The following is a 7,420-nucleotide window of genomic DNA, read 5'->3' as shown; positions in this document are numbered from 1 at the left end:
GAACTTCATAATGAAGGTTTATGTTAAAAATTTCAAAGGATTATGACAAGAAACAAGAAAAATATTGAGACTTTAGTTTCAGCCAATCAGAGCGAAGCACACGTGCATGCGCGTGCGATCTTGCTATTTTGACCATGTCATCTTGTGCATACTACTAATATATACTTATAAAATGAGTTTCAAAGCATTTCATCAATAATTTTAATAGTTACGTCTGTATCAATTATATTGGACATTTCTCGTGTTGCACGTGCGAGCTCTTGCAAGCACATGTGCATGCACATGCTTTCATGAAAAATCTTATATTACAGGCTGTAGATCTCCCTAATGTATGACTAAGTTCAAAATTTCAAATGATTTTATCAAAAAACAAAAAAGATATTGAGACTTTAGTTGCAGCCAATCAGAGCGAAGCACACGTGCATGCGCGTGCGATCTTGCTATTTTGACCATGTCATCTTGTGCATACTACTAATATATCCTTACATTATAAGTTTCAAAACATTTCGTCACAAAATAGAGAAGTTACGGTTATATCCATTATATATTGGTCATTTTAAGTTTTGCACGTGCGCGCTCTTGCAAGCACGTGCGCGCAAAATGACCTTGATTCCGCAAATCTACATAACATGCCTACTTACCCTAAAAAGGTTTCACCTAAGTCGGATGTGTAGTTTACAAGATCACTCGCGGACAAAATTTTCCCAGGAAGAAAAATAATAATAAGAATAAGAATAATAATAACTAGTGCTAATTGTAACGGGAACCGTTACAGATGTTCCCCAAACGCTCCCCAACTCCCTTTCGGTGCCATATTCCCTGTAAGCTTCATTAAATAAGACAAACTCTGTGCATTTTTGACTTTAGCAACGTTTTCCCAGAAGGATACCAATTATATTCAATTTTTAGCATTGCACCCAAGCGCATCTGAATGCATGTGCGTTATGACCATATCATCTTGTCTACACTATTTATATATTTTAATATACTTGTACTATATATTAAAGCATTCAGTCCAAAAGTAATAAAAATCACTCATTCAAGTGTATTTTTAAATATACTCGTTTCAAATGCACGCATGTGCGTGCACGTGCATGATGATCATACCTTCTTGTAGGAGTCCCTTACATCTATCTATGTTCTAAATCCCATCCTGTTTGGTTTAAAAACAAGGGAGTTATAGCCATTTAAAGTTTCAGCCAATCAGATTGCAGCACACGTGCATGCGCGTTATTTCATGATTTTTTTAATATCATTTTGTAGGATATCCTAATGCATGACTATATTTTAAATTTCAAACAATTTCGTCAAAAAACAAAGGAGATATTGCCTTTTAAAGTTTCAGCCAATCAGCTTGCAGCACGCGCACATGCGCATGCTTTCATGAAAATTCTTATATATCTTGCGGTAGATCTTCATAATATAGGACTATGTTCAAAATTTCAAAGGATTATGACAAGAAACAAGAAAGATATTGAGACATTAGTTTCAGCCAATCAGAGCGAAGCGCACGTGCATGCGCGTGAGATCTTGCTATTTTGACCATGCTATCTTGTCTGTACTACTAATGTATCCTTACATTATGAGTTTTAAAAAATTTCATCAAAAAATAGAAAAGTTACGGCAATATCCATTATATTGGTCATTTCACGTGTTGCACGTGCGCGCTCTTGCAAGCACGTGCGCGCAAAATGACCTTCGTTCGGCAACTCTACATAACATGCCTACTGACCCTAAAAAGGTTTCACCTAAGTCGGATGTGTAGTTTACAAGATCACTCGTGGACAAAATTTTCCCAGGAAGAAGAAAAATAATAAGAAGAATAAATATGATTTCTTTCGTTTGAGGAACGAATTAGACAGAAATCAATTTCTACTTGGTGTGATAATGAATTACTTTTTCGGAATTACAAGGTTTTCATTCGAATACCTGGTGTATATCACGTGGTTCTTTAGAACCGGTCTCGTTAGCAAGGCTATATAAGAGGTGAATAGTGGTTTAAATACCAGTTTAGGACGACACGTAGAGCACGATAAAGTTTAAATCTCAGATGCAGAACGAAGCGGCGTAGGGCGTGGTTCATCGACATGTTTAGCCATTGTAGATGATATGAAATCACAGAAAATAGAGTTGGAGAGAGATTTGACAGTGTGGAAAACGAGGTCATCAAAGAAAAGCCATCTTAGATCTTGTTTTTATAAGATAAGTATTCATTTGAGATTACAATTGATCAATTTTTGAATAAGTAATAAATTAGTGATAACAAGGTTTGTAATAGAGAGAATTTGAAAACAAATACATGATTGTATTAAATTATGAGATTCGTTAATTCTAGTCAGTATATGATAATAGAAGTTATTTCCAGAAATAGATAATTTGTTTTGTAGAAAGATGGATTTGTTAAAGGAAGAAAACTGGTGTTTCTGAAATCAAAACAAATACGTTACTTTAATTTATTTTATTTTTCAATTAATACAAGTATAGAATCATAAGATATTATATTTGCACTTATATCCAATTAAATATATTTGCTTATCATTTTAAAACGTACTAAATGCATCAGCATTATAACATGGACATTTCCTGAGTATAGAAAATATCGATAAATTAAAATTGTTTGAATTTATTTTTCAATTTCAGTTTCTTGCCATTTTGTCAAATGTGCTACTAAAATGAAAAGTTTTAGATATGTTGAAGAGAAAACAGTATATTCTTATGTTTCAGGTGGTTACATGTTGGGGTTGGTATCACGATGAGTATAATGAAGAAGGTGATTTTAAGATCTCCAGAGAAGTACGGTAGATTTTTTCTTTGCGTTTTATGCCAATTGAAAGTTAAATTTAATGCGGACTCCATCACAATGGAAAAGAGAAGCATTTCATATTCTGATCTTTGGGTATAATAATTCGTTTTTCGATTTATTTTAGTAGATCATTCAATCATGAATCCTTATAGTAGAGTATGGGGCATAGATAATTTTTGTTTGGTATCTATTAACCAAGTATATGTATTAATGACATATAAATTTTATAGAAGAAAACGAGTTCTACTTGTCTTATGATTAATGCAGGACAGGTACGGCTTTGCGAAAGAGAATTAAAGGTTTAGAATATTTGCATTTTGATTTTCATTGTAGTTAAACTAAGGTCTCATTTGAATTATCTACTTAGAATTGAAATTTATCAATTGAGTATTAATTTAAAAAAAAAAAAAAAAAAAAAGATCAAGATGGTATAAAATATTTATAGGAATGATAATTCTGCAGTATTTGCAGTGTTGTAATTGGCTTGATTGAGTTATCTAGAAAAAGAGATCTAAGTATTTAGTTTCAATTCTAAAAAGTTTTGATAACAGAAACTGAATTTTTGTCGGTTTTGATTTTCGAGTAAAAAGGAAATTTTGTCAATGAATTCTAATTTTAAAAATGATTCACCAAAATTGAATTAAATTTTTTCTGAATATTAATTTCATGAGCTGTTTTGCACAATTTTCGTGTTTGGTAGTGTTTGGAAGATTTGAATTTTGATAACGTTGATATATTTCATTTTATAATGAAATGATTTAATGAATGTTTATTAATTGGCAACAATTTTGGAGTATTTACTTTTATTGAAATTAGTTTTCAGTGGAAAGTGATTTCTATAATACTGTAGCTATTTAAAAGCTGTTATTTTTTAATTTAAAACAAAAATAGAATTTGAGGGGAATTCCAACTCTAACCCAGCTTAGCATAAAATATTTTATGGATGTTTAGCATAACGCATCTGTGGTGTTTGGTTTTTGGCGGGATTGATTTCAGTAGACAATGAGAAGTACAAAAATAGTCAAATGAAAATTAATATTTCTGTTTGAAATAATATTGAGTTGGGTTTGAATTTGAATAACTTTGGCACAATTTAGCATATCATGTTTTTATGAATGTTTTCCAACCACTTATATGGTTTTGTTATTTGGCAATTTATTAAAGATTGTTTTCATTATATTGCTGATACTATGAAATAGAAATTGATTGGATTCGAAAGCTTTGCACATTTTATCATAAAATGATGTTATGTTATAGATGTTTATCCAACTACATTTGTGGTGTTGCCATTTGGCGAGTTGGTTAAAGTAGAAAGTGGCTTCTTTATTATACGAGTTTGAATTTATGGATGTTTGTCCAACCACATATGTGATGAAGCCAATTAGTAAGACTGGTTTCTGTAGAAAGTGTTTCTTGGTATATATTAAAGTAAAAGTTTATAATTTTCATGAAATCAAAGAAAAATTTGATTGGAACTTGAAGTATTTTGATAAATTTTTCACATAGTATGAATTTATGGATGTTTTTTGAACCGTATTGTGGTGATGCCATTTGGCGAGTTGGTTAAAGTAGAAAGTATTTCTACATATAAAGTACAGTAAAAGTTGATAATTCTGATGAAAATAAAGTAAAATTTAATTGGAATTTGAACTTTTTGATAAATTATATCATAAAATGAATGTATGGATTTGTATCCAACCACATTTGTGGTGATGCCATTTGGCGAGATTTGTTTATGTAGAAAGTTTTTCTGCATAAGTAGTAAAGTAAAGGTTGATAATTTTGATGAAAATAAAGTAAAATTTAATTGGAATTTGAACTTCTTGATAAATTATATCATAAAATGAATGTTTGGATTTGTATCCAACCACATTTGTGGTGATGCCATTTGGCGAGATTTGTTTGTGTAGAAAGTATTTCTACATAAGTAGTAAAAGTAAAGGTTGATAATTCTGATGAAAATAAAGTAAAATTTTATTGGAATTTGAACTTTTTGATAAATTATATCATAAAATGATTTTATGGATGTTTATCCAACCACATTTGTTTTGATGCCATTTGGTGAGATTGTTTTCAGTAGGAAGTATTTCTACAAATAGTAAAGTAAATGTTGATTATTCTGATGAAAATAAGGTTATCATAACTTGATTATCAAATGGATGTTTATACAAACACATTCATATTTTTCTTAATTAAAAAAAAAAAAAAAAAAAAATTATTAGTGCAATTCATAAATTTTGAACTTAATGGTGGAATTTTGATTCATTTTATCACTTTATGATAGTATGCATGTTTTGCTAGCCACAATGATGATGACTTTGATTTTTTTTATATATAGATTAAGAGAGAGAGAAAAAGAGATCCTATACATATTTACTAAAATATTAGAGTTACAAGATATATGTATCTATCAGTTTTCTAACATCAAATTTGTTCTTCCAGGTATTATTGGTTATATTCTTCTTACGTTTAATTCAAGCACCATGAGGCATTAATCGGTGTACCAATAATGACAGAGTTTCAAAGAGACACATATCCAAGGAATTGAGATGGGATTCAAGATATTTCAGAGGAATGTGTATTTTGTGCTATTTTGATATTGGATGATGAATATACTTCTATGTATAACTGTGTCGAATTCATTTGATATATTTGAAGTCTTCTTCCCTGGGACTTCACGATAAATCGCATGGTATGCGTTGAATTTGACTTGAAACTATACTCAAAACTCAAGTGCAGCAAGCATTCATCGATGTATGGATAGGATGTGTGCATAACATTAAGACTTTTACAATCAGACTCACATGGTGAATTGCGTTATGGATTTTCAAAAGACGGCGGTGTATTGAATTTTTTTAGGATGGATATACATGTATTGATATTTTCCCGCGTTTCGCTAGTATAGCGGGAAAATGTTGTATTAATGACAAGATGTTTATAAGCATGTTGTGTGGATTGGTCAGTACAGAGAGTGACCAATAGAAATTGATTTTGAGGTGTAGTAGAGAACTGGTTTTTAAAGGTTGGTCACTTCTAGCCGCCGACTTAAGCGAGCAACAGCTATTTTTTTTTAAATTTATGTGTAAAGGGTATAAGTGAATATATTTATATACATATATTTGATTTTTTTTCTTAGGGTTTTATTGGTAGGTTGTGAGGTCCGTCGCAACATTTTTTGCATCCAGCGGCACTTGGCAACGGACACAGGTTTCTAGAGTTTTTTAAAAATTATTTTTATCTCTAGTTTTTCCTGGCCGGCCCTGATGCTTTTCATGTTTATCACAAAGAATATTTTACAATTATAATAGATGCAGCAGTTTTGGGGGATTTTGATGTTTTTATTTCTCATACACAATGTCCTGTGTTCTATATATGTATATTGATGTACTGTTAATAAAATACGGCGTCCAGCGCACGCACGGCTGGCTGTCATGCATCGAATGTTGTTGTTTGTTTGTATAAAAGTAATGGAGTGAATACATGTATTTTTTTTTTTGTAGTGATTAATTGTTTTCAAAACATTTTATTGGAAAATTTCCGTAAAATTTTATGTATTTATTGTTTGAAATATTGAATGATTTATGATTTAAATGAATTTTGTTGGATTTAATTTAAAATCAATTATTTTATACTTACATTTTCCCGTTCTTTGTATTTAGAGCTACTGCGTGTCGTTGCTATGTCCAAATGGTGTGTTTGTTGTTTATTGTACTTTCATTTGAAAGTAATGAATGGATTTAGAGTAGAAATATGATTTCTTTCGTTTGAGGAACGAATTAGACAGAAATCAATTTCTACTTGGTGTGATAATGAATTACTTTTTCGGAATTACAAGGTTTTCATTCGAATACCTGGTGTATATCACGTGGTTCTTTAGAACCGGTCTCGTTAGCAAGGCTATATAAGAGGTGAATAGTGGTTTAAATACCAGTTTAGGACGACACGTAGAGCACGATAAAGTTTAAATTTTATCATGATTTATTCAATCCAACATAAACTTGTATATACAAATTGATTTTCATATTTTGCATATGTTATGTACACTGCACAAATAAAGCTACTGCGTGTCGTTGCTATGTCCAAATGGTGTGTTTGTTGTTTATTGTACTTTCATTTGAAAGTAATGAATGGATTTAGAGTAGAACTAGAAAAGAAACTCGTTGCGAGCAACGAGAGGTCTTCCGTCCGATTCTGAAAAAAGAAAACCCACAAAATCGAGCTGAAAAAGTGATAAAACTTTTTATGGAAACAAAGGGGATTGAACCCGGGTCGCCAGCATGAAAATACAAAGTGCTTACTGTTACGCTATTGGGACCACATCTCTAAATCTACTTTTACAGACTTCTGAAACAGTACATGTACATCTGTCTTAGAATAATGAAAGGCGGTCACTATTCATAATTTTGCGTCAAACGCCACGAATAAATCTTCGCGCCAAACTTGCTCAAGATGAACACATAGGAAATTGTTACTTGAGTTTTAACAGTAATTTTTAGGATAGATAATCTATTAGTGATGAACAGATAATACTGTTTTCTTTCCTTTATTCGATATGTATTCAACTTTTTATTCCATGCAACTCCATATACAGGCATGTCAATGTTATATTTCTGCACT

General features: G+C 31.2%; 1 long non-coding RNA gene across 1 annotated transcript; it reads left to right on the top strand.

The window, feature by feature from the left end:
- Window positions 1-2,494: 2,494 nt before the first annotated feature.
- Window positions 2,495-6,887, top strand: LOC134277771 (uncharacterized). The gene is made up of 2 exons (XR_009994329.1): window positions 2,495-2,798; window positions 5,246-6,887. It is a non-coding gene; the product is annotated as an uncharacterized LOC134277771 (long non-coding RNA).
- The last annotated feature ends 533 nt before the right edge of the window (window positions 6,888-7,420 follow it).

This window comes from Saccostrea cucullata, unplaced genomic scaffold (genome assembly GCF_032062105.1).
Source record: "Saccostrea cucullata isolate Sc308-1 unplaced genomic scaffold, CSIRO_AGI_Scuc_v1 ctg6346, whole genome shotgun sequence".
NCBI lineage: Eukaryota > Metazoa > Mollusca > Bivalvia > Ostreida > Ostreidae > Saccostrea > Saccostrea cuccullata.
Note: the sequence above shows the minus strand (reverse complement) of the source record. Positions and strands in the feature narration are given on the sequence as shown.